Consider the following 25,884-nt stretch of genomic DNA (forward strand, 5'->3'; position numbering starts at 1 on the left):
AGAGGATGGCCCGAGAGTGCTATCTCTCGGATGTCAAGCCCACTGTTATGGCCACTGGGTCAAGTGGTGAAAAAACAGACCTTGACAATGTCAAGGAGAGTGCGCCTGTTCAAGAAGCAGGCGGCAAAAAGAGAAAGGCGTCCCAGACAGAGTCCGCAAGAAAAGCAAGGAAATAGCAATCATTGGCAGAGGAGCGGCCGGATGAGATCCGCCCTCAGCCGGCTGGTGAGCATGCGGACCTGATCTTAGACGACTCACGTCCTGACCGAACAGTCAAAGTTGGGACGACTGCTCTGAGAAACCTTGGTGACGACTTTCACAACCTATTGAAAGAATACAAGGACATCTTTGCATTTGAAGTCCATGAAATGCCAGGCATTAGTCCTGATCTGGCGGTACATAAACTCGCTATGGATCCGAAAAAGAAGCCGGTACGGCAAAAGAAGCGGAACCATGGCGAAGAAAGAAGTCAGGCGGCAGCCGCCGAAGTTAAAAAATTACTTGATGCAGGGTTCATTCGGCAATGTTACTTCCCAGACTGGGTTGCAAATGTGGTGCTTGTTAAAAAGTCGAATGGCACCTGGCAAATGTGTGTAGACTACACAGACTTAAACAAGGCGTGCCCCAAAGACAGTTACCCTCTGCCTAAAATTGATAACCTGGTCGACTCAACAGCCGGCCATGCCTTGATGAGTTCATGGACGCCTATTCTGGTTTCCATCAAATTCCCTTATGGAAGAAAAGATCAGGAGAAGACGGCCTTCGTCACTGATCAGGGGTTATACTGTTACACGGTCATGCCGTTTGGTCTTAAGAATGCCCCGGCTACCTTCCAACGAATGATAAACACAGTGTTCTTTGATCAGATTGGGAGAAACGTCGAGGCATATATTGATGATATGATTGTCAAGACTAAACTTCAGAAAGATCATCTGTCGGACCTCCGAGAAACTTTCGCCACACTCAGGCGGCACCATGTCATGCTCAATCCCAAGAAATGTGTATTTGGAGTTGAGTCTGGGAAATTTCTCGGATTCCTTATCAATCAGAGAGGAATAGAAGCGAACCCTGAGAAGGTGCAGGCGGTCATTGACATGCAGTCGCCTCGTACCATCCGAGAGGTTCAGAAGTTAACAGGTTGTCTGGCGGCCTTGGGAAGATTTCTAAGCCGATCAGGCGACAAATGCCTATACTTTTTCCAGGCAATTAAGAAAAAGGCAAGGTTTGAATGGGGGCCGGATGCTGAGGCCGCCTTCCAGAAATTAAAAGTTCACTTGCATTCCTTGCCGAGGCTGGTCAGCCCTTTGCCCAAAGAGGTTCTCTACATGTACCTGGCCGTCTCTGATCATGCGTTAAGCGCTGTTCTCCTTGCTGAAAGGGACGGCTGTCAGCTCCCGGTCTACTTTGTCAGTCACGTACTGAAAAATGCCGAGTTGAGGTATCCCCTAGTGGAGAAAATTTGGTCTTGCACTCTTCATGGCTGTTAAAAAATTGAAGCCCTACTTTTTGGCACATACAGTCGTCGTGTATACAGACCAACCTATCAAGCGGCCGCTGACCATCATGGAGTCGTCAGGCCGAATGATCAAATGGGCCATAGAAATACAGAGCCTCAAAGTTACTTTCGAGCCTAGAAAAGCAGTGAAGGGGCAAGCCTTTGCTGACTTTATTGTAGAGATGACTCGTCCTCCTGACTCTCAAGTTCCAGACCAAGTATGGAAGGTATATGTGGACGGAAGCTCTACTTCAAATGTTTGTGGAGCAGGCGTCATATGTCAGTCGCCAGAGGGCGACAGGTTCGAGTATGCTCTACGCTTCAGTTTTCAGGCTTCAAACAATGAGGCAGAATATGAAGCTTTACTAGCCGGGATCCGCATGTGCAAGGCGGCAGGGGCAAGAAAAATAGACGCCTGTTCCGATTCACAATTGATAGTGAGTCAGTACAATGGCGAATACGAAGCAACCCATCCGGCCATGATCAAGTATTTACAGGCGGTTCGACAAGCAGTCGGCTCCCTTGAGGATTTCCATCTGATCCAAGTGCCGAGATCAGAAAACAACCAGGCGGATGCACTGTCAAAATTAGCATCATCCGCCTCCTCTGGTACTCCTCGAACTGTTTTTTGGGAAGTAATGGAGAAGAGAAGCATCGAGGAAAACCCTATTGGAATCCTAGACAGAAGCTCAACCTGGATGGATTCAATCAGGGCATATCTGACAAACGGTACACTGCCGGATGATCCTCAATAGGCGGCAGCACTGAAAAAACGAGCCACTTGTTTTGAAATGATTAAGGGAGAACTTCACAAGAGGGGGTACCTTCAACCCTTCTTAAAGTGTGTTACTCCAGAAAAGGGACGAGAGATACTAGATGATCTTCACTCTGGTTACTGTGCTTCTCATATAGGTGGTAGGATGCTTGCTCAAAGGGCAAGGCGGCAGGGCTACTTTTGGCCTACTTTGGAAGCAGATGCAATGGAGATGGTGAAAAAATGTGACAAGTGCCAAAGGTTTGGCAAACTAATTCACCGTCCGGCTACTGACCTCACTACCATTCACAGCCCACTACCGTTTGCTAAGTGGGGCATGGACGTTCTGGGTCCATATACGCCTGCTACAGGCGGAAGGAGGTACATACTTGTTGCCGTCGACTACTTCACTAAATGGGTAGAGGCGGAGGCTGTAAAGGGAATCAAGACGAAAGATGTAATTTCATTCATTTGGAAAAATGTCATCACTCGGTTCGGGGTTCCCATGTCTATGGTTTTTGATAATGGTCCCCAATTTGAGACGCCTGTTCTCAAAAGCTGGTTGGGTGACCAAGGAACTGCAAACTACTTTGCATCTGTCGGCCGTCCACAAGCAAACGGCCAGGTAGAAGCCTTTAATAAAATCATCTCAGACGGTCTCAAGAAAAAGATTGAACGAGCAGGCGGCCTATGGGCGGATGAACTACCACATGTTCTCTGGGCCATTAGGACGACTGAAAAAGGGGCGACTGGAGAAACTCCATTCCTCCTAACTTACGGTGCGGAAGCTGTTCTTCCAATAGAACACTACGAGCCGACTCTTCGAGTAATGCTATATGACGAAGAGGCAAACTGGGAAGCCATGCGCCTGGCATTAGACTCACTTCCTGAAAAGAGGGGCAATGCTGTCTTGCGCCATGAGATCTATCGCCTGAGAATGACTAGATCATACAACAAAAAAAGTACACAGGCGTCCACTCAAAGTAGGGGACTTTGTACTTAGAAAAATGGAAGCAGTTGGTAGGGCTAATGAGTCTGGCAAACTAACTCCCAACTGGGAAGGGCCCTACCGAATCTATGAGGAAGTCAGGGACGGTACCTACCGTCTGGAAACACCAGACGGACAACCGTTGCCTCGAACTTGGAATGTAGATAATCTTAAAAAATATTTCTTTTGAATGATGTAAAGTAAAGAGCTACTTAATAAAAGTTTGCACTTACTATTCAATTTTGTATTACGAGGGGCATGCCGTCTGTACCTTTACAGTCGGCTACTCTCCATTGAGTTTTACACTCTATCTTCAGAGGGGCATGCCGTCTGTACCTTTACAGTCGACTACTCTCCATTGAGTTTCACTCTATCTTCAGAGGGGCATGCCGTCTGTACCTTTACAGTCGGCTACTCTCCATTGAGTTTTACACTATCTTCAGAGGGGCATGCCGTCTGTACCTTTACAGTCGGCTACTCTCCATTGAGTATTTCACTCACAATAGGGGCATGTCGCCTGGGCATATAGTCGGCTACTCTCCATAAGAAGATGGCCGACTGGTTCCAAACACATAGCCACCCCCCTAATACTTAGCTAAAAAGATTAGGGCCTGGCCGACCCTGTGCCTAACAGGCGGCTACCCTCCTTTTATTTAGCACCAACGTTCACCAAGAACTTACCAAGGCCACAGGCCAAATGATCAGACCAGGCGCCAAGCCAACTGATCAAATCTACAAAACTAATACGACCTGTCCCAACATCATAGCAGGCGTCCGACGGCATCCCTCCGGATGAAATTCGTCGCAGAGAGCAGCTCCCTTTTGGGTGGAACATTGTTCTATAAACTAATTACACGACACCTATACGACTGTCCCCAAGGGCAACCACGTAGCCGTTTTTGAGACAAGGATAACTCTATCACTAACCAAACCAGTGGTAGCAGTTGACATCTGAGTCAGATGACCGCCTGTATTACTTGGGATAAATGCAGGGGGTACCTATTGAGTTAATAGCCAACAAACATTGGCGAATCAAGGGTCTAGCCGGCCTACGCCGCCTGGTACCTCTACTTCTCAAACAAAAGTGACGGCGACTGAGTAACTCCAACGTTAACTCATAGTCACTCCCTCAAAATTGGTTTGGAACCTAAAAGGTTTGAGTCGTCCGCCTGTTTTTAACAAACAGGGGCACTCAAACCCCTATTCCTACTAGGTAACCTATTGAGTTAATAGCCAACAAACATTGGCAAATCAAGGGGATCAGCCGGCCTCCGCCGCCTGGTACCTCTACTACTCAATCTAGATTGTGACGGAGACTAAGTAACTCCTATGTTAACTTAATAGTCACTCAAACTTAGTATGGAGCCTAAAAGGTATGAGTCGTCCGCCTGTTTTTAATAAACAGGGGCTCTCAACCACTACTCTTGCTAGGTTAACAAATTATGAGTTAAAAGCAACAACATTGGCAATAAAGGGAAACAACCGGTACCCGCCGCTTGTTATCTTTACTACTCAATTCCTTGGCGACTAAGTAATACTCTATTTACTTGGTCAGACCACTTTCCTACTTGGTTAAAATTACAAAAAGACAGGCACGCCTGCCTAAAAAGGATCCAGACAAAATAGTTCGAATACCGATTGAATAAATGGCCGACTGATCGTCTATCCTGGAAACAGACAACCAGTCGTCCAGGGGCATAGGCGGCGTACTAACTATCCGTATCTGTCTGCAACGTTCGGCCATGTACAACAGTCGGTCTAGTAAACAATGGGATATTAGATATGGAATACTTGGACAAATTTGAAGCAAACAAAAATTCATTGCAAACAAAAATTCATTAAAAATAAGCCGGTCATTAAAGACCAGCAAAATATTCAAAGCCCCGGCCCCCTGGCCGGGTAAATACAAAGCAAACGGCACGCAGGCCGTGGAAAGAATACATTAAGCTTAAGAAGGGGCAGTTCAGTATTAGCAGCTGCCGCCTGGTCAGCACTCTTCTTGCTGGACTCGGCTTCAGCTGCATCCTTTTTTGATGCCTTACCCCCAAGTGGCACAAGCGCCACAACCGGCTCCTCCTCCTCCAACGCTTCTCCCAACGCCTCTTCTTCAGCAGCCGCCAGGATCTCTTGATTATATGTTTCCGAAAACTGGCGGTACGTTCTTTCCCAAGAGGCAAAGTCGGCATTGGGGAACAGGCGGCCCCAGGTCATGCGCTGGATTTGAGCGGAGTCTTCCATCATCTCCCGGACGAGCTCTTTCTTCTCTTGCTCGGCCTTTTCCGAGAGCTCTTGGGTAAGACTCTTCTCTTGGCTCACCAGGCGTTCTTTTACGCTTGCCAAGGATTTCTCCATGGCTTCGTAAGAGTACATTTTTAGGCGAAGAGGTTTCAGCTCGGCCTTAAGATTTGTGATGGTCGCCTCCAGCTCGTCATTCTTCTTCTGGGCCGCCTCTAACTGAGCCCGAACAGCGGCGGTAGCCTGCGCCTGATAATAAAGAATATCAATGGTCAGTACTTCATTTTGGGCAATTTGAAACATTGCCTTATCACAGTCAGAGGCGGCCATAGCTTTTGCAGCCTTTACCTCTTTGTTCTTCCGATCAAGCGGCTTGCGAAGGCCGTTAACTCGGAGCAGGGCCTAAGTACAAAAAAAAAAAAAAAAAACAGGCGTCAGTTTCCAAACAAAAAAGATAACAGGCCTCCTGGAATTCAAATACTCAAAAAGTATACCTCAGCAAGGACCCCTGCAATCCCATCAAGGTCAAGGGTGCCGACACCCCTGACCGCCTCCCTTTCAGATGGAGGAACTACTTTGATCATGGACTTGGCTACCTCTACCAAGTCAGGCCCCTGAGGGCCGGCTGCATCAAGCGTAAAAAAGCAAGTTAGACCTAGTCAAGAAGGAAGCAAGTGTAAAAGTTTTTACAAGTAATTGTCCATACTTCTAGGCGGCCCCGCCGGAGTTTTAGAAGAAGTGGCCGGCTGCTTCTCAGCCGCCACTGTTTTCCTGGAAGACCCAGGAGAGCTTGCAACAGTCGTCCTCCGGGCCTTGGGGTCCGGCTGTTGCGAGGAAGAAGCTCTTGGAGTGCCCGACTGAAAAAAAAAAAAAGTTAGTATATGCATAAGACAACTCCTAAAAGAGGAAGAGTTTCGAAGCCTACCAAGGGTGCCCCCTTGTTGGGGGAGTCGGTACAAGACTGTTGCATGAGAGAGGCCCGAAACATGGCCGCCGCAGTCTTGGATGCTGTTATTTTACTCATGGCGTCAGCTGCAAAAAATAAACAGCAAAGTTAGTAAAAATCCCAAATAAACAAGGCGTGAAAAAACAGAGTATTTGTCAGGCCGGCTACCTCTAGAGCACCGACTGCTGAGGCCACAGGCGGCCAAAAAGTACTCGTCATAGAGCCACTTGAAGCTCGGGACGCAGTTTAGGGGTACTTGCTCTCGTACCCCTGAAGTAGAGTTCACCCTAGTCTCTACTTTGAAGAGTCCTTTGTCTAGGATCTCATTTTTAGCCTTTGGGGGAACAGGCGGCATGCTGCGGCCGCCTGCAAGAAGAGGCGGATCCCTATTCCACTTGTTAAAGCGTTTGTTCAGCTCCGTGTCTGAACCCTCGATGATAAGGAAGGTGTTCCGCCAATCCTTCCATTTGTTCGCCTTACCTCTCGTCATGAGGTAGCCCCTATGGCTTGTTAATTGATACCAGCCGGTACCTCCCGACTTAGGGGTCCGGCTGAGATAGTTCATGTGGGCGAAAGCCTCAAAGCTTGGCTCCACCCCGTACATTTCGCACCCGGCCACATAGCCGAGTACGTTTACCCAAGAGTTGGGGGCTAACTGCCATAACCCCAAATCATACCCATCTAAAATCCGCTGAACAGCCGGATGTAATGGGAAGCGCAGTCCAGCTTTGATGGCCGCCACATAGCAGCCAAAGCAGCCGTCATCATAGCTGGTACCAGCCGGCCAGACGACAGTGTCTTCTGGATCCGGCACAAACACTAGAAAGTCGGGGCCCATTCTGTGGTTAGCTATAAAGCTCTCCACTTTGTCTTGCATGGCTGCGATCCGGCCCCGGGGTACCGTGCAGTAGTAGGGGGTATTTTCCTCTCTGTAAGAGGCGGACGGCTCCGCCCAATTTCCCCCCTTCTCAACTGCATGAGAAAGCCTCGCCTCTTGTAGGCGGCTGTTTCTTTCTTCTGAGCCTAGAGAAGCGTGGCCAGAAGAGCTGGACTCGGACTCGTCCTCTAACGAGTTCGAAGAGGACGACTCCTCCCCTCTCCCTTAGAAGGAGCAGGAGGAAAATTAGACATATCAACGGTGAAATGGGAAGGGACCACCTTGACCCCTCCCTCAGAACTGTCGGCTTGGCAGCCGCCTCGTTTCACTTCTACATCTGGCGCCTGGTCAGATGTTTCACTAATGAGCACCCTTTGGGAGGAGCCGTCCGAGTTTGAGATCATAGCAGTCTTTTTTGTTCTGGCCATCACGTTCTGCATAGACACAGATACAGTCGGACTTTGTATAAAGGGCAAAGATGGGTCCAGAAAAGGGCAGGCGGCACTCCTAGTCCTAGATTCAGCCGTCCCCGGTGACCGGCTGATCACTAACTTAGGTCGTGTCGTGTGCTTCCGTGGTGCCATTTCAAAAAATAAAAAGAAAAATTAAGAGTAAGAGAACTGACAGTTACTTGAACGAGTGACGGTTGATGAAGTTCTGAAAATCCTGTGCAGTCGGCTTGTCAGAACAGGCGGTAGGCAGAAAAGGTCCGAAATGTCAGAGCAAGTTCAGGGGTCCGAATGTTCTCGCAAAGTTCTCAAATGTGAAAATGACCGAAGTCAGCACTTCCTTATATAGGCAAAGTGAGAAGGCGAAGGGTCGCTTCCAAATTCAAAATTTGGGCGGGAAAATCTCTCGGCCATTTGCAAGGTGACACCTGTAGCAGGCCGTCGCCTGTCACCGTGTGGCACCTGTCACAGGTGACACGTGACCAGTCACGTGCCACCTGTGAGGGGCAAATGATTAGGGGATTTTTATCCACCAATCACCGTCTGACAAGTGGACCAACCAGGTTCCGCCACGTGTCCTTCACGTAGGCCAATAGGAGCCTGCCACGTGTCAATCACTGATATGTCCTCTACGGACCAATTGAGACACGCCACGTGTCCACCCATGCCAAATGGGAAAACCGGCCAACAAGGCCCAATCCTGTTTAGAGGCCCGGTCAGCCCTAGGTTTACCCTAAACCTAGAGAGTGGAACGCTTCTCAAGACTATAAATACTTAATTAATCCTCATTAAAGGGGATTCAGCAATTAATGACTCTCACCTAGAGAAGTCTAAACACATTGATCACTCCTCCCCTAGAGGAACCAGATCTTCCCCCTTTAATTTCCGCACTTATTACTCCTTAATCAAGTACTAACTTGACCGTTGGAGGCGGAGCTCCCAGGAGTCTCCGTTATTTTGCAGGTACAGGCGTCCGGTTCCAGTCTCGGAATTGTAACTCTCCCGCGGGACATCAGAAAACCCCGAAACAACTACCACGGACATTATTTATGGAAACATATAATGATCATATATGGTTTCAAACGTCAATATATGACCCTGGGATGTGTTTTCTAGTGTTTGGAGACTTTTTTGACACCGGGTCCCGAAACCTCCGAAATTACCACAAAAAGCATGTATTACAGCCTTAAATTTTTCTAAATTTGACTTTTTATAATCAACTTTATAGGTGTAATATGGTTTCAAACCACCTTATATGACCCCGAAAGTCACCCAACGTATTTAGTTCAGTTTTTGAAAAAATGACCCAAAATCATGTATAATAGCCTTCAATTTTGGACAATTTTTCACTTTTTTAGACTCGGAAACAAAAATTGCCGAAATGCTTCCCATGGACCCTAATACACCCCGGGAGTCCATTTGGGTGGGTAAAACCATCCATTGTATCTTCAAACTGTCAATTTACCCGTTTAAAACTTGCACCGATTTCATAAACTCGAGACTACCACGGACGTTTATGGCAACATATAATGATCATATATGGTTCCAAATGTCGATATATGACCCTGGGATGTGTTTCCTGGTATCTGGAGACTTTTCGACACCAGGTCCCGAAAACTCCGAAATTACCATAAAAAGCGTGTATTACAGCCTACAGTTTTTGCCATTTTTGACTTTTTATAGACATCTTTATAGGTGTAATATGGTTTTAACACACCTTTATGACCCCAGGAGTCACCCCACGTATTTAGTTCAGTTTTTGAAAAAATGTCAAAAAATGACCCAAAATCGTGTATTATAGCCTTCAATTTTGGACAATTTTTCACTTTTTTAGACCCGAAAACAAAAATTGCCGAGATGCTTCCCATGAACCCTAATACACCCCGGGAGTCCATTTGTATGGGTAAAACCATCCAATATACCTTCAAACTCACTGGTTACCCGTTTACAACTTTTACCAATTTCATAAACTCGAGACTACCACGGACATTATTTATGGAAACATATAATGATCATATATGGTTCCAAACGTCAATATATGACCCTGGGATGTGTTTTCTAGTATTTGGAGACTTTTTGACACCGGGTCCCGAAACCTCCGAAATTACCACAAAAAGCATGTATTACAGCCTTAAATTTTTCTAAATTTGACTTTTTATAATCAACTTTATAGGTGTAATATGGTTTCAAACCACCTTATATGACCCCGAAAGTCACCCAACGTATTTTGTTCAGTTTTTTGAAAAAATGACCCAAAATCATGTATAATAGCCTTCAATTTTGGACAATTTTTCACTTTTTTAGACTCGGAAACAAAAATTGCCGAGATGCTTCCCATGGACTCTAATACACCCCAGGAGTCTATTTGGGTGCGTAAAACCAACCAATATACCTTCAAACTGTCAATTTACTTGTTTACAACTAGCACCGATTTCATAAACTCAAGGCTACCACGGACATTTATGGAAACATATAATGATTATATATAGTTCCAAACGTCACTATATGACCTGGGACGTATCCCCTGGTATCTCGATACTTTTCGACACCGGGTCCCGAAACCTCCGAAATTACCACAAAAAAGCATGTATTAAAGCATTCAATTTTGCTAATTTTTTACTTTTTATAGACATCTTTATAGGTGTAATATGGTTTCAAACCACCTTATATGACCCCGTCGGTCTCCTTACGTATATATTTCAGTTTTTGAAAAAATGTTAAAAAAAGACCAAAAATCGTGTATTATAGCCTTCAATTTTGGACAACTTTTCACTTTTTTAGACCCGGAAACAAAAATTGCCGAGATGCTTCCCATGAACCCTAATACACCCCCGGGAGTCCATTTGGGTTGGTAAAACCATCCAATATATCTTCAAACTGTCAATTTACCCGTTTAAAACTTGCACCGATTTCATAAACTCGAGACTACCACGGACACTTATGGCAACATATAATGATCATATATGGTTCCAAAAGTCGATATATGACCCTGAGATGTATCCACTGGTATCTAGAATTTTCGACACCAGGTCCCGAAACCTGCTAAATTACCACAAAAGGCGTGTATTACAGCCTTCAATTTTGCCAAATTTGACTTTTTATAATCATCTTTGTAGGTGTAATATGGTTTCAAACCACCTTATATGACCCCGGGAGTTACCCCACGTATTTAGTTCAGTTTTTGAAAAAATGTCAAAAAAAGACCCAAAATCGTGTATTATAGCCTTCAATTTTGGACAGTTATCACTTTTTTAGACCCGGGAACAAAAATTGCCGAGATGCTTCCCATGGACCCTAATACACCCCGAGAGTCCATTTGGGTGGGTAAAACCATCCAATATACCTTCAAATTGTCAATTTACCCGTTTACAATTTGCACCGATTTCATAAACTCGAGGATACCACGGACATTTATACGAGGAACCAAAACATTTCTTGGGTCAGCTAACCCTTCTGAAATAGCACACTGCTGAGCATCTAACAGTTTTGGGTGTGTGAAGCAAGTTCCTTCAACAAAGAGACCCAACCAAAAGGGAAAAGAAAAATCCTTCAATTTCTCAAAGCCTGACTGATATTTACCATCGAATAACTATTTTACAACAAGAAACAGCTCAACCAATAAATGATAAAGGTGTATCCTGAAGTACCTTTAGGATGCTTTGATCTTCAGTCCATCTCTTTTTGACAAAGATATACTCAGAAAACCACAGTGACCAACCAATAACCTGCATTTGGTGCACGAAACTATTGATTAAAAACGTAAAGGAACACCCTGTGATACCCGACTGTCACCTTGTATTAAATTGCATAGTAAAAAAGGGTCTAATAGTATGGAATCATCATATATCAATATGTAAGGAACTGATGAACTGCATAATCATACATAAAATAATTTGACTGCAATAGCAACGATCATCATTAGCAATCTCAAATTCTCAAGAGATTTATTTAGTTAGTCAAATGTTTCTTTAAACATTATAACTCAGATTTCAGAGTAACATGTAGATCATAAAAAATGAACTTGAACATCAGTTGCATAAATGTAGATATGCTGTCAGAGAAACACAGTAGTCTCATCCATAGAAACTCACTGGAAGTTGAAAATCTCAGACATGAAAGCTCCTAATGCAAGATTACAGCTCATGAGGAATGTCACCCATATTACATTGGAATCCCAATCTCTCACAACAATTGAAGCAATAGGAATTCACCGGAAGATACTTTACGAAATCCATCTCGATAGCCATAGGCCCATAGTAAAACCAAGGCAACCTGCTCTCTGTTATAGAGCAAACACACAGCTGTAAATGACTTGGTTGTATGTACTCATCAGTCTTGAACTGATTAAAGGCCCTTAGGCCATTATAATCCTTGTATATAATATATATATCACCTTTATGTGTGTCAGTTAAAAAAAAGTACATGGAAAGGTTATTTCTTTTAGAAGGTAATGTAGGATAATAGCATAGGTCCACTCATACATATGAATCGACCTCAAAACCACCAGGGTCAGAGTTATCTTTGACTACAGGTAGAGACATTTTTCACCAAACACTGCTTAATTAGGTGCTCAGATACTGTGTTTAGGACGGAATTTTGAATCGACAAATCTTAAGGTGATTTCATCTGTACAAGCCATGCGGATTCTCTCAGGGGTAGCAGGATTGTCAAGAGGAAACCATCCACTGTAACATGCTTCTGCTCTTGCAGCTATGATTGCATCCTTGATAGCAAAAAAGACAGCGGAAGCAAGGAAGAATGGAGGTTCGCCAACAGCTTTGGAAGAATGTATAGCTTTAGGATGTGATGATCCCTGCACATCAGTCCAAAATTAATATGTTGTAACACATTTAACTCGCAATCAGATACAAGATTGTAATCTGTAGTGTCACACATAAGGACAATTTTAAGCACTAACACAAGGAATATAAGCAACATTATTAGGGGTCACTTTTACTTTGCCCATATATATGCTTCTCAACTAGAGATCAAGTTTCAAAATAATATAAAAAAGATGAGATTCTAGCCAATAGCATTAAGCTCAAGCTTCCTTCTTACATGCATACCCTTCCCGAGTTTGAAAGCAGTGAAGCACATACTACGGAGTATATAATAAAGATCATGGATATATTGGCAGCATACGCAATCAACCAGATATTTTTTTAATCTTAACAACGGTCGTATGGATTTCATTCTATATAACTCACAAATTAGGATGTATACAGAAGCATCTAACACTACAACTAGAGACAACAAGTGTACAAACCTTCAAAAGAGAGACGCTGAATTTTGAGGGAGCATCATTCAGGGATGGAATTTTATAATTCCCAGGTCCACATGTATAAAGGAAGCCAGGAGGTATCCACTTATGAGCATCATCTCCCCACTTGAGCTCTTCTAAAGCAACCCAACCCAACCCCTGTACGAACGCCCCTTCAATCTGCAATAAACATGGATTATGAAGAACTGATCATGCAGGATATACATTCAGTTAAGTTTAGCAGTGATATTCAGTTAAGTTAAGTATGTTATTGTCTAGACATACTACCTCAGCAAATGAGAAATAGTTGTGTTTTGAAGCAATAGGCTCCATCCTTGCTTTTATCTGCTCACAAGAATCTAGAACTGCAGCACCGTACATGTCAGAACTTGCAGATGCAGCAGTTGGTGAAGAATTGGGAACCTGTTGGCAGCCAACAGAAACAACAAAATACAGGTAAGTGGATTCTACAGTAAATTATTCCTGTATGAGAATTTGACACCTTCTGCTGCTTGTTACCTTATCTGTACTAGTTTCAGATATGAATACAGAACTAAGAGGAATGTTAAAAGCATAAGCAGCAATTTGGGCTACTTTTGTATGTAAGCCTTGTCCCATCTCAACACCCCATGAGTAACTAGTACAGTGCCGTCAGTATACACTTGAACAAGGGCACCTGCCTGCATTCGTTGCAAATTTGCAATCAACAAATAACAACAATGAAGAATGAGAGATGAACAGAGGGATGCTTGCACCTAAACTTGCATGTGCATGTACGCATGATACCATGTAGGGTCAACAATAATTACAAAATAGCGAATAAACACACGAACGTATACTTTGCAGTCAGTCACATATCAAGATTAAAAATTCATGCATGATTTTTCTAACAAGGCACCAGAAGATCTAGAGGCACAATTATCTTATACGGCATAAAACATAATTGTAAACTAAAGAAAAATACCCAGCTCACTTGGATAAGTAATCAATCAAAGCCTTAATCTCATAAGTGGGGTCGGCTACATGAACCAAAAATTGATTATTCCGTGTAGTCATCAACAAAAGTAAAAAAATTCCTCCAACCCTTATGATCCAATGCCTCATCCTCATGCAAACCCATATACATAATAAGTAAACAAACATTCGAGAAAAAATGAAGTTGAGAAGGACAAGGAGGGTCAAGTACCTACTACTTGACTACTTCCCTTCCACAAGCAATACCATCATCATACCCAGATCTTATTAAGATTAATGTAGAAAACAAAATATAAAACTAAGAAAGTTCCATCCCAAAACCAATTGGCAATGATAGTATTAGTTACTCAAGCTTCCTGATTCATAAACTTGGTTGTAAATGAAATTCCAAATTTTGTGGGGATCATAGCAATTCCACGTTTTTTCCATCGATTTTGAACATTAAACTTGTCAACCACTGCACGTGCACTCGGAAAGTTGCATGAAGATTTCAGTTGACTCCACATCTCGCGCAATGTGAAATGCTCAAGGACTTGCCCATAATGCAACATCGATCCTTCACTTTGACAACAAAAAATAGAAAATTATATAAATCTTTATAAGTATATTCAATGTCATTTCATCAAACTGATAATAATTTTGGGGGCTGCCCAGTTGATCTTCATGATTAACGAACTTCGTCAATCTTTTATGCCATGTCAGAATTTGGAGTAAGTGGATGACGACTCAGCAGCCGAGTCAGGAGTAGAATGATACACATTGGCATATTGTTTGTAAACGGCGCTCGCTACTGTTACTTGATTGACGGTGGAAGATGAATTTTATGTTTGCATTTAATGTTGGTAGGTCGTGGTTTACTGCTTTGCTGTTTTGCAAGTGATGTAATTATTGTCTTCTTGCTCCACTCCTGTATGGCTGTATAATTTGACCCTCAAATTGAAATAGACTTTTGAATCTATAACACAAAAAGTCAAAAATATAGAATTATTGTAAAAAAAAAATATATATATATATTGAATTATTGCAATAATTTCTATTTATTTGAATTTGTTTAATATATATAAAATATTAAATTTGAATACTGTTTGTTCGTAACATTGAATATCTTATATAGGTAAATGTTTATGCTTTACTATTAAAAAATAAATTTACTATTCAAAATATATACTTGTACTTTTATTTTTTAAAAAACTATATAATTGTAATTTTGATTTTAATATATGTAACATACCTATTTTCACGGTATTTAAGAAAAAATATACCTCACGTGATTTAAAATAGGGTTAAATGATTGATAAGAGTATGTGGGTCATGAGCTTTAAATAAGAAAAATTTACAACTTAAAAAAAACATAATAATAATAATAATAATAATAATAATAATAATAATAATAATAATAATAATAATGTTATATGTAGCCCTAAGGGTTATATTAGCATTAAATATATTCTTGAAAATTGTATAAAATTGGGAATTCATGACAAAAACACGCGTAAATCAGTGTTATTAGTGTTTATATTTTGATGGTTTCTTAACTTTTTACGATTTTCAAGTGTAAATTTAATGATTATATGTAGCCCTAAGGGCTATGTATGACATTTTCCTTTTAAAAAAAATATAGAGCGCCGCATAAAATTATGATTTTGCGCTATGTAGGATAAAATGTGCTACGTAGGATTTGATGTGTGCCACATAGGATAAAAACTATTAAAATATTAAATTATAAAAGTCAAGATGAAATATAACAATCCAATTCATCAAATTGATCCTATAGTGATGCCTAAAAAAACAAAAAAATAAAATAAAATATTGATCCTACATGCATATTAATGTTTATCATAATTTAGGAAAAAAATTAAAAAATTTTAAAAAAAATATGTTGATCCTACATGCATATTAATGTTATTATAATTATTAAAAAAAAAATACCTTAAAAAATTTTAAGAAATATGTTGATCCTACGTTATTTTGGATCAATGAATAAGAACCCACTTGAAAAAACAACCAAAAGAGAGAAATTTTGTACTCCAATTGACCAATCAATCACGAGATGTTGTCTAATTTAATCATATGATTGAAATTCTATTCTTTTTAGATTGGCAAATGTTTATGTCGATGATTGTGATGAAGCCCTTCTTTTTATTGGTGAAAAATTAATCCTTTTTTAAAAAAATAATCCTTATCACCTACGTGCATAGGATTATTATAATTTTTGTATGTGGCTGGCCACATGGTGTGGCCAGCCACAATTTCTATTATTTTTATTTTTTTAAATACCATAAGTCTTCTCACTCCTCTTTTCTTAACTTGTTCTTCAAGTCAAACTATACCATACATCACCAACAACATATCTCTACTCCATTCATTTTCTCAACTTCTTTTTAAAGCCACACCACACATCACCAACAACTATATCTTTACTCTACCCATTTTCTCTCTCATCTTTGCCAAATTGCTGCAATTAAAGCCTGAAATTGTAGAAATTGGGTGTCAAATTGCTGTGAAAACTTGTGATTATTTAACCTTAAGATCATCAACAACATTTGAAGTAGTGAAATTGATGAGAACCGGAGAAATGTGAGCTTGTTTTCTACGTGAAATCTTAGATCGAACATTCTTCGTCAAAAATTCAGCAACAAAAACAACAATAGTAATATGAGTAGATTGTAGAATATTTATAGGGTGTGACTGGTTTGGTCAGCGGTTACTTGTAGGGTGTGACTGGTTTGGTCAGGGGTGGCTTGGTATAGGGCCTACAAGTAACCCTTGAATAAGTAACTCATACAAGTAATCCTTGAATAAGTAACTCTTGAATTAACTCATACAAGTAACCCCTGAATAAGTAATCATACAAGTAACCCCTGGAAAAAAAATACAAGTAACCCTTGAATAAATAATCCATACTTACAAGTAACCTTTGGAAAAAAAAATACAAGTAACCTCGGAATAAGTAATCTGTTTCGGGGTTTTCTGATGTCCTGCGGGAGAGTTACAATTCCGAGACTGGAACCGGACGCCTGTACCTGCAAAATAACGGAGACTCCTGGGAGCTCCGCCTCCAACGGTCAAGTTAGTACTTGATTAAGGAGTAATAAGTGCGGAAATTAAAGGGGGAAGATCTGGTTCCTCTAGGGGAGGAGTGATCAATGTGTTTAGACTTCTCTAGGTGAGAGTCACTAATTGCTCCATCTCCTTTAATGAGGATTAATTAAGTATTTATAGTCTTGAGAAGCGTGCCACTCTCTAGGTTTAGGGTAAACCTAGGGCTGACCGGGCCTCTAAACAGGATTGGGCCTTGTTGGCCGGTTTTCCCATTTGGCATGGGTGGACACGTGGCGTGTCTCAATTGGTCCGTAGAGGACGTATCTGTGATTGACACGTGGCAGGCTCCTATTGGCCTACGTGAAGGACACGTGGCGGAACCTGGTTGGTCCACTTGTCAGACGGTGATTGGTGGATAAAAATCCCCTAATCATTTGCCCCTCACAGGTGGCACGTGACTGGTCACGTGTCACCTGTGACAGGTGCCGCACGGTGACAGGCGACGGCCTGCTACAGGTGTCACCTTGCAAATGGCCGAGAGATTTTCCCGCCCAAATTTTGAATTTAGAAGCGACCCTTCGCCTTCTCACTTTGCCTATATAAGGAAGTGCTGACTTCGGTCATTTTCACATTTGAGAACTTTGCGAGAACATTCGGACCCCTGAACTTGCTCTGACATTTCGGACCTTTTCTGCCTACCGCCTGTTCTGACAAGCCGACTGCACAGGATTTTCAGAACTTCATCAACCGTCACTCGTTCAGGTAACTGTCAGTTCTCTTTTAATTTTTCTTTTTATTTTTTGAAATGGCACCACGGAAGCACACGACACGACCTAAGTTAGTGATCAGCCGGTCACCGGGGACGGCTGAATCTAGGACTAGGAGTGCCGCCTGCCCTTTTCTGGACCCATCTTTGCCCTTTATACAAAATCCGACTGTATCTGTGTCTATGCAGAACGTGATGGCCAGAACGAAAAAGACTGCTATGATCTCAAACTCGGACGGCTCCTCCCAAAGGGTGCTCATTAGTGAAACATCTGACCAGGCGCCAGATGTAGAAGTGAAACGAGGCGGCTGCCAAGCCGACAGTTCTGAGGGAGGGGTCAAGGTGGTCCCTTCCCATTTCACCGTTGATATGTCTAATTTTCCTCCTGCTCCTTCTAAGGGAGAGGAGGCGGGCCCCTCTGGGAGAGGGGAGGAGTCGTCCTCTTCGGACTCGTCAGAGGACGAGTCCGAGTCCAGCTCTTCTGGCCACGCTTCTCCAGGCTCAGAAGAAAGAAACAGCCGCCTACAAGGGGCGAGGCTTTCTCATGCAGTTGAGAAGGGGGGCAATTGGGCGGAGCCGTCCGCCTCTTACAGAGAGGAAAACACCCCCTACTACTGCACGGTACCCCGGGGCCGGATCGCAGCCATGCAAGACAAAGTGGAGAGCTTTATAGCTAACCACAGAATGCGCCCCGGATTTTTACTGTTCGTGCCGGATCCAGAAGACACTGTCGTCTGGCCGGCTGGTACCAGCTATGATGACGGCTGCTTTGGCTGCTATGTGGCGGCCATCAAAGCTGGACTGCGCTTCCCATTACATCCGGCTGTTCAGCGGATTTTAGATGGGTATGATTTGGGGTTATGGCAGTTAGCCCCCAACTCTTGGGTAAACGTACTCGGCTATGTGGCCGGGTGCGAAATGTACGGGGTGGAGCCAAGCTTTGAGGCTTTCGCCCACATGAACTATCTCAGCCGGACCCCTAAGTTGGGAGGTACCGGCTGGTATCAATTAACAAGCCATAGGGGCTACCTCATGACGAGAGGTAAGGCGAACAAATGGAAGGATTGGCGGAACACCTTCCTTATCATCGAGGGTTCAGACACGGAGCTGAACAAACGCTTTAACAAGTGGAATAGGGATCCGCCTCTTCTCGCAGGCGGCCGCAGCATGCCGCCTCTTCCCCCAAAGGCTAAAAAAGAGATCCTAGACAAAGGACTCTTCAAAGTAGAGACTAGGGTGAACTCTACTTCAGGGGTACGAGAGCAAGTACCCCTAAACTGCGTCCCGAGCTTCAAGTGGCTCTATGACGAGTACTTTTTGGCCGCCTGTGGCCTCAGCAGTCGGTGCTCTAGAGGTAGCCGGCCTGACAAATACTCTGTTTTTTCACGCCTTGTTTACTTGGGATTTTTACTAACTTTGCTGTTTATTTTTTGCAGCTGACGCCATGAGTAAAATAACAGCATCCAAGACTGCGGCGGCCATGTTGCGGGCCTCTCTCATGCAACAGTCTTGTACCGACTCCCCCAACAAAGGGGCACCCTTGGTAGGCTTCGAAACTTCCTCTTTTAGGAGTTGTCTTATGCATATACTAACTCTTTTTTTTTTTTTTTTTCAGTCGGGCACTCCAAGAGCTTCTTCCTCGCAACAGCCGGACCCCAAGGCCCGGAGGACGACTGTTGCAAGCTCTCCTGGGTCTTCCAGGAAAACAGTGGCGGCTGAGAAGCAGCCGGCCACTTCTTCTAAAACTCCGGCGGGGCCGCCTAGAAGTATGGACAATTACTTGTAAAAACTTTTACACTTGCTTCCTTCTTGACTAGGTCTAACTTGCTTTTTTACGCTTGATGCAGCCGGCCCTCAGGGGCCTGACTTGGTAGAGGTAGCCAAGTCCATGATCAAAGTAGTTCCTCCATCTGAAAGGGAGGCGGTCAGGGGTGTCGGCACCCTTGACCTTGATGGGATTGCAGGGGTCCTTGCTGAGGTATACTTTTTGAGTATTTGAATTCCAGGACGCCTGTTATCTTTTTTGTTTGGAAACTGACGCCTGTTTTTTTTTTTTTTTGTACTTAGGCCCTGCTCCGAGTTAACGGCCTTCGCAAGCCGCTTGATCGGAAGAACAAAGAGGTAAAGGCTGCAAAAGCTATGGCCGCCTCTAGACTGTGATAAGGCAATGTTTCAAATTGCCCAAAATGAAGTACTGACCATTGATATTCTTTATTATCAGGCGCAGGCTACCGCCGCTGTTCGGGCTCAGTTAGAGGCGGCCCAGAAGAAGAATGACGAGCTGGAGGCGACCATCACAAATCTTAAGGCCGAGCTGAAACCTCTTCGCCTAAAAATGTACTCTTACGAAGCCATGGAGAAATCCTTGGCAAGCGTAAAAGAACGCCTGGTGAGCCAAGAGAAGAGTCTTACCCAAGAGCTCTCGGAAAAGGCCGAGCAAGAGAAGAAAGAGCTCGTCCGGGAGATGATGGAAGACTTCGCTCAAATCCAGCGCATGACCTGGGGCCGCCTGTTCCCCAATGCCGACTTTGCCTCTTGGGAAAGAACGTACCGCCAGTGTTCGGAAACATATAATCAAGAGATCCTGGCGGCTGCTGAAGAAGAGGCGTTGGGAGAAGCGTTGGAGGAGGAGGAGGAGCCGGTTGTGGCGCTTGTGCCACTTGGGGGTAAGGCATCAAAAAAGGATGCAGCTGAAGCCGAGTCCAGCAAGAAGAGTGCTGACCAGGCGGCAGCTGCTAATACTGAACTGCCCCCTTCTTAAGCTTAATGTATCTTTCCACGGCCTGCGTGCCGTTTGCTTTGTATTTACCCGGCCAGGGGGGCGGGGCTTTGAATATTTTGCTGGTCTTTAATGACCGGCTTATTTTTAATGAATTTTTTTTTTTGCAATGAATTTTTGTTTGCTTCAAATTTGTCCAAGTATTCCATATCTAATATCCCATTGTTTACTAGACCGACTGTTGTACATGGCCGAACGTTGCAGACAGGTACGGATAGTTAGTACGCCGCCTATGCCCCTGGACGACTGGTTGTCTGTTTCCAGGACTATGAGTTAACGTTGGAGTTACTCAGTCGCCGTCACTTTTGTTTGAGAAGTAGAGGTACCAGGCGGCGTAGGCCGGCTAGACTCCTTGATTCGCCAATGTTGGCTATTAACTCAATAGGTACCCCCTGCATTTATCCCAAGTAATACAGGCGGTCATCTGACTCAGATGTCAACTGCTACCACTGGTTTGGTTAGTGATAGAGTTATCCTTGTCTCAAAAACGGCTACGTGGTTTCCCTTGGGGACAGTCGTATAGGTGCCGTGTAATTAGTTTATAGAACAATGTTCCACCCAAAAGGGAGCTGCTCTCTGCGACGAATTTCATCCGGAGGGATGCCGTCGGACGCCTGCTATGATGTTGGGACAGGTCGTATTAGTTTTGTAGATTTGATCAGTTGGCTTGGCGCCTGGTCTGATCATTCGGCCTGTGGCCTTGGTAAGTTCTTGGTGAACGTAGGTGCTAAGTAAAAGAAGGGTAGCCGCCTGTTAGGCACAGGGTCGGCCAGGCCCTAATCTTTTTAGCTAAGTATTAGGGGGGTGGCTATGTGCTTGGAACCAGTCGACCATCTTCTTATGGAGAGTAGCCGACTATATGCCCAGGCGACATGCCCCTATTGTGAGTGAAATACTCAATGGAGAGTAGCCGACTGTAAAGGTACAGACGGCATGCCCCTCTGAAGATAGAGTGTAAAACTCAATGGAGAGTAGCCGATTGTAAAGGTACAGACGGCATGCCCCTCGTAATACAAAATTGAATAGTAAGTGCAAACTTTTATTAAGTAGCTCTTGACTATTTACATCATTCAAAAGAAATATTTCTTAAGATTATCTACATTCCAAGTTCGAGGCAACGGTTGTCCGTCTGGTGTTTCCAGACGGTAGGTACCGTCCCTGACTTCCTCATAGATTCGGTAGGGTCCTTCCCAGTTGGGAGTTAGTTTGCCAGACTCATTAGCCCTACCAACTGCTTCCATTTTTCTAAGTACAAAGTCCCCTACTTTGAGTGGACGCCTATGTACTTTTTTGTTGTATGATCTAGTCATTCTCAGGCGATAGATCTCATGACGCAAGACAGCATTGCCCCTCTTTTCAGGAAGTGAGTCTAATGCCAGGCGCATGGCTTCCCAGTTTGCCTCTTCGTCATATAGCATTACTCGAAGAGTCGGCTCGTAGTGTTCTATTGGAAGAACAGCTTCCGCACCGTAAGTTAGGAGGAATGGAGTTTCTCCAGTCGCCCCTTTTTCAGTCGTCCTAATGGCCCAGAGAACATGTGGTAGTTCATCCGCCCATAGGCCGCCTGCTCGTTCAATCTTTTTCTTGAGACCGTCTGAGATGATTTTATTAAAGGCTTCCACCTGGCCGTTTGCTTGTGGACGGCCGACAGATGCAAAGTAGTTTGCAATTCCTTGGTCACCCAACCAGCTTTTGAGAACAGGCGTCTCAAATTGGGGACCATTATCAAAAACCATAGACATGGGAACCCCGAACCGAGTGATGACATTTTTCCAAATGAATGAAATTACATCTTTCGTCTTGATTCCCTTTACCGCCTCCGCCTCTACCCATTTAGTGAAGTAGTCAACGGCAACAAGTATGTACCTTCTGCCGCCTGTAGCAGGCGTATATGGACCCAGAATGTCCATGCCCCACTTAGCAAACGGTAGTGGGCTGTGAATGGTAGTGAGGTCAGTAGCCGGACGGTGAATTAGTTTGCCAAACCTTTGGCACTTGTCACATTTTTTCACCATCTCCATTGCATCTGCTTCCAAAGTAGGCCAAAAGTAGCCCTGCCGCCTTGCCCTTTGAGCAAGCATCCTACCACCTATATGCGAAGCACAGTAACCAGAGTGAAGATCATCTAGTATCTCTCGTCCCTTTTCTGGAGTAACACACTTTAAGAAGGGTTGAAGGTACCCCCTCTTGTGAAGTTCTCCCTTAATCATTTCAAAACAAGTGGCTCGTTTTTTCAGTGCTGCCGCCTGTTGAGGATCATCCGGCAGTGTACCGTTTGTCAGATATGCCCTGATTGAATCCATCCAGGTTAAGCTTCTGTCTAGGATTCCAATAGGGTTTTCCTCGATGCTTCTTCTTCTCCATTACTTCCCAAAAAACAGTTCGAGGAGTATCAGAGGAGGCGGATGATGCTAATTTTGACAGTGCATCCGCCTGGTTGTTTTCTGATCTCGGCACTTGGATCAGATGGAAATCCTCAAGGGAGCCGACTGCTTGTCGGACCGCCTGTAAATACTTGATCATGGCCGGATGGGTTGCTTCGTATTCGCCATTGTACTGACTCACTATCAATTGTGAATCGGAACAGGCGTCTATTTTTCTTGCCCCTGCCGCCTTGCACATGCGGATCCCGGCTAGTAAAGCTTCATATTCTGCCTCATTGTTTGAAGCCTGAAAACTGAAGCGTAGAGCATACTCGAACCTGTCATCCTCTGGCGACTGACATATGACGCCTGCTCCACAACCATTTGAAGTAGAGCTTCCGTCGACATATACCTTCCATACTTGATCTGGAACTTGAGAGTCAGGAGGACGAGTCATCTCTACAATAAAGTCAGCAAAGGCTTGCCCCTTCACTGCTTTTCTAGGCTCGAAAGTAACTTCGAGGCTCTGTATTTCTATGGCCCATTTGATCATTCGGCCTGACGACTCCATGATGGTCAGCGGCCGCTTGATAGGTTGGTCTGTATACACGACAACTGTATGTGCCAAAAAGTAGGGCTTCAATTTTTTAACAGCCATGAAGAGTGCAAGACCAAATTTCTCCACTAGGGGATACCTCAACTCGGCATTTTTCAGTAGGTGACTGACAAAGTAGACCGGGAGCTGACAGCCGTCCCTTTCAGCAAGGAGAACAGCGCTTAACGCATGATCAGAGACGGCCAGGTACATGTAGAGAACCTCTTTGGGCAAAGGGCTGACCAGCCTCGGCAAGGAATGCAAGTGAACTTTCAATTTCTGGAAGGCGGCCTCAACATCCGGCCCCCATTCAAACCTTGCCTTTTTCTTAATTGCCTGGAAAAAGTATAGGCATTTGTCGCCTGATCGGCTTAGAAATCTTCCCAAGGCCGCCAGACAACCTGTTAACTTCTGAACCTCTCGGATGGTACGAGGCGACTGCATGTCAATGACTGCCTGCACCTTCTCAGGGTTCGCTTCTATTCCTCTCTGATTGATAAGGAATCCGAGAAATTTCCCAGACTCAACTCCAAATACACATTTCTTGGGATTGAGCATGACATGGTGCCGCCTGAGTGTGGCGAAAGTTTCTCGGAGGTCCGACAGATGATCTTTCTGAAGTTTAGTCTTGACAATCATATCATCAATATATGCCTCGACGTTTCTCCCAATCTGATCAAAGAACACAGTGTTTATCATTCGTTGGAAGGTAGCCGGGGCATTCTTAAGACCAAACGGCATGACCGTGTAACAGTATAACCCCTGATCAGTGACGAAGGCCGTCTTCTCCTGATCTTTCTTCCATAAGGGAATTTGATGGAAACCAGAATAGGCGTCCATGAAGCTCATCAAGGCATGGCCGGCTGTTGAGTCGACCAGGTTATCAATTTTAGGCAGAGGGTAACTGTCTTTGGGGCACGCCTTGTTTAAGTCTGTGTAGTCTACACACATTTGCCAGGTGCCATTCGGCTTTTTAAAAAGCACCACATTTGCAACCCAGTCTGGGAAGTAACATTGCCGAATGAACCCTGCATCAAGTAATTTTTTAACTTCGGCGGCTGCCGCCTGACTTCTTTCTTCGCCATGGTTCCGCTTCTTTTGCCGTACCGGCTTCTTTTTCAGATCCACGGCGAGTTTATGTACCGCCAGATCAGGACTAATGCCTGGCATTTCATGGACTTCAAATGCAAAGATGTCCTTGTATTCTTTCAATAGGTTGTGAAAGTTGTCACCAAGGTTTCTCAGAGCAGTCGTCCCAACTTTGACTGTTCGGTCAGGACGTGAGTCGTCTAAGATCAGGTCCGCATGCTCACCAGCCGGCTGAGGGCGGAACTCATCCGGCCGCTCCTCTGCCAATGATTGCTATTTTCTTGCTTTTCTTGCGGCCCCTGTCTGGGATGCCTTTCTCTTTTTGCCGCCTGCTTCTTGAACAGGCGCACTCTCCTTGTCAAGGTCTGTTTTTTCACCGCTTGACCCAGTAGCCATAACAGTGGGCTTGACATCCGAGAGATAGCACTCTCGGGCCATCCTCTGATCTCCCCTTAGGGAGTCGACTGTTCCATTATCCCTCTCAAACTTGAGCAACATAAGAGACGGGATTATAACAGCCTTGGAATTATTCAGGGTTGGTCGACCCAGAATCATGTTGTAGGCCGAGAGTTCCTCTACTACTAGGAACCGGACTACCATGTGTCGTCCTTCCCCTTTTTCGCCCAGGCGAATGGGTAAATCTACTCGTTCCAGTGGGTGGACGACTCCTCCTCCAAACCCTATTAAAGGGTGGGAGGCCGGATGTATGCAGTCAGTCTGATATTTCAGTTTCGACAGACATTTGCTGCTGATGAGATCTGAGGAGCTCCCGGTATCTATGAGGATTCGGCCAACTCTCTGGTTGGCCACTTTACATTCAATAACGAGAGAGTCGTCATGCGGCCCCCTTACCCCTCCTAGATCCTCTTCAGTGATGACAATCTCAGGAAATGTATATTTGGACGACCGTCCTTGGTGAACGGAATTTACATCTAACCGCCTTATATTATCTTTGTTGCCCCTAATAGTGGGGCCGCCTCCTGAGAAGCCGCCTGCAATAGTGTAGACGACTGCATCATCTGTATCGGAGCTGTCGGCCTGTTGATTCTTTTTGGCCGACAGCTTTTTTGAGGAAGTGTTCCCCGTAGATTTCTTGACATAAGTGTCAAGATCACCTTGCTCAGCCAGGCGGTCTAGGTACCGCATGAGACTGATGCAGTCATTGGTGTGATGACCAACGTCATCATGATAAGCACAGATTTTATCTTGGTTCCGGTTGTTTGCAGAACCCTTCATGGGGACCGGCTTCTCAATTGAGATCCGTCCCTTGA

This window comes from Chenopodium quinoa, unplaced genomic scaffold, assembly GCF_001683475.1.
Source record: "Chenopodium quinoa cultivar QQ74 unplaced genomic scaffold, ASM168347v1, whole genome shotgun sequence".
NCBI classification, from domain to species: Eukaryota; Viridiplantae; Streptophyta; class Magnoliopsida; order Caryophyllales; family Amaranthaceae; genus Chenopodium; species Chenopodium quinoa.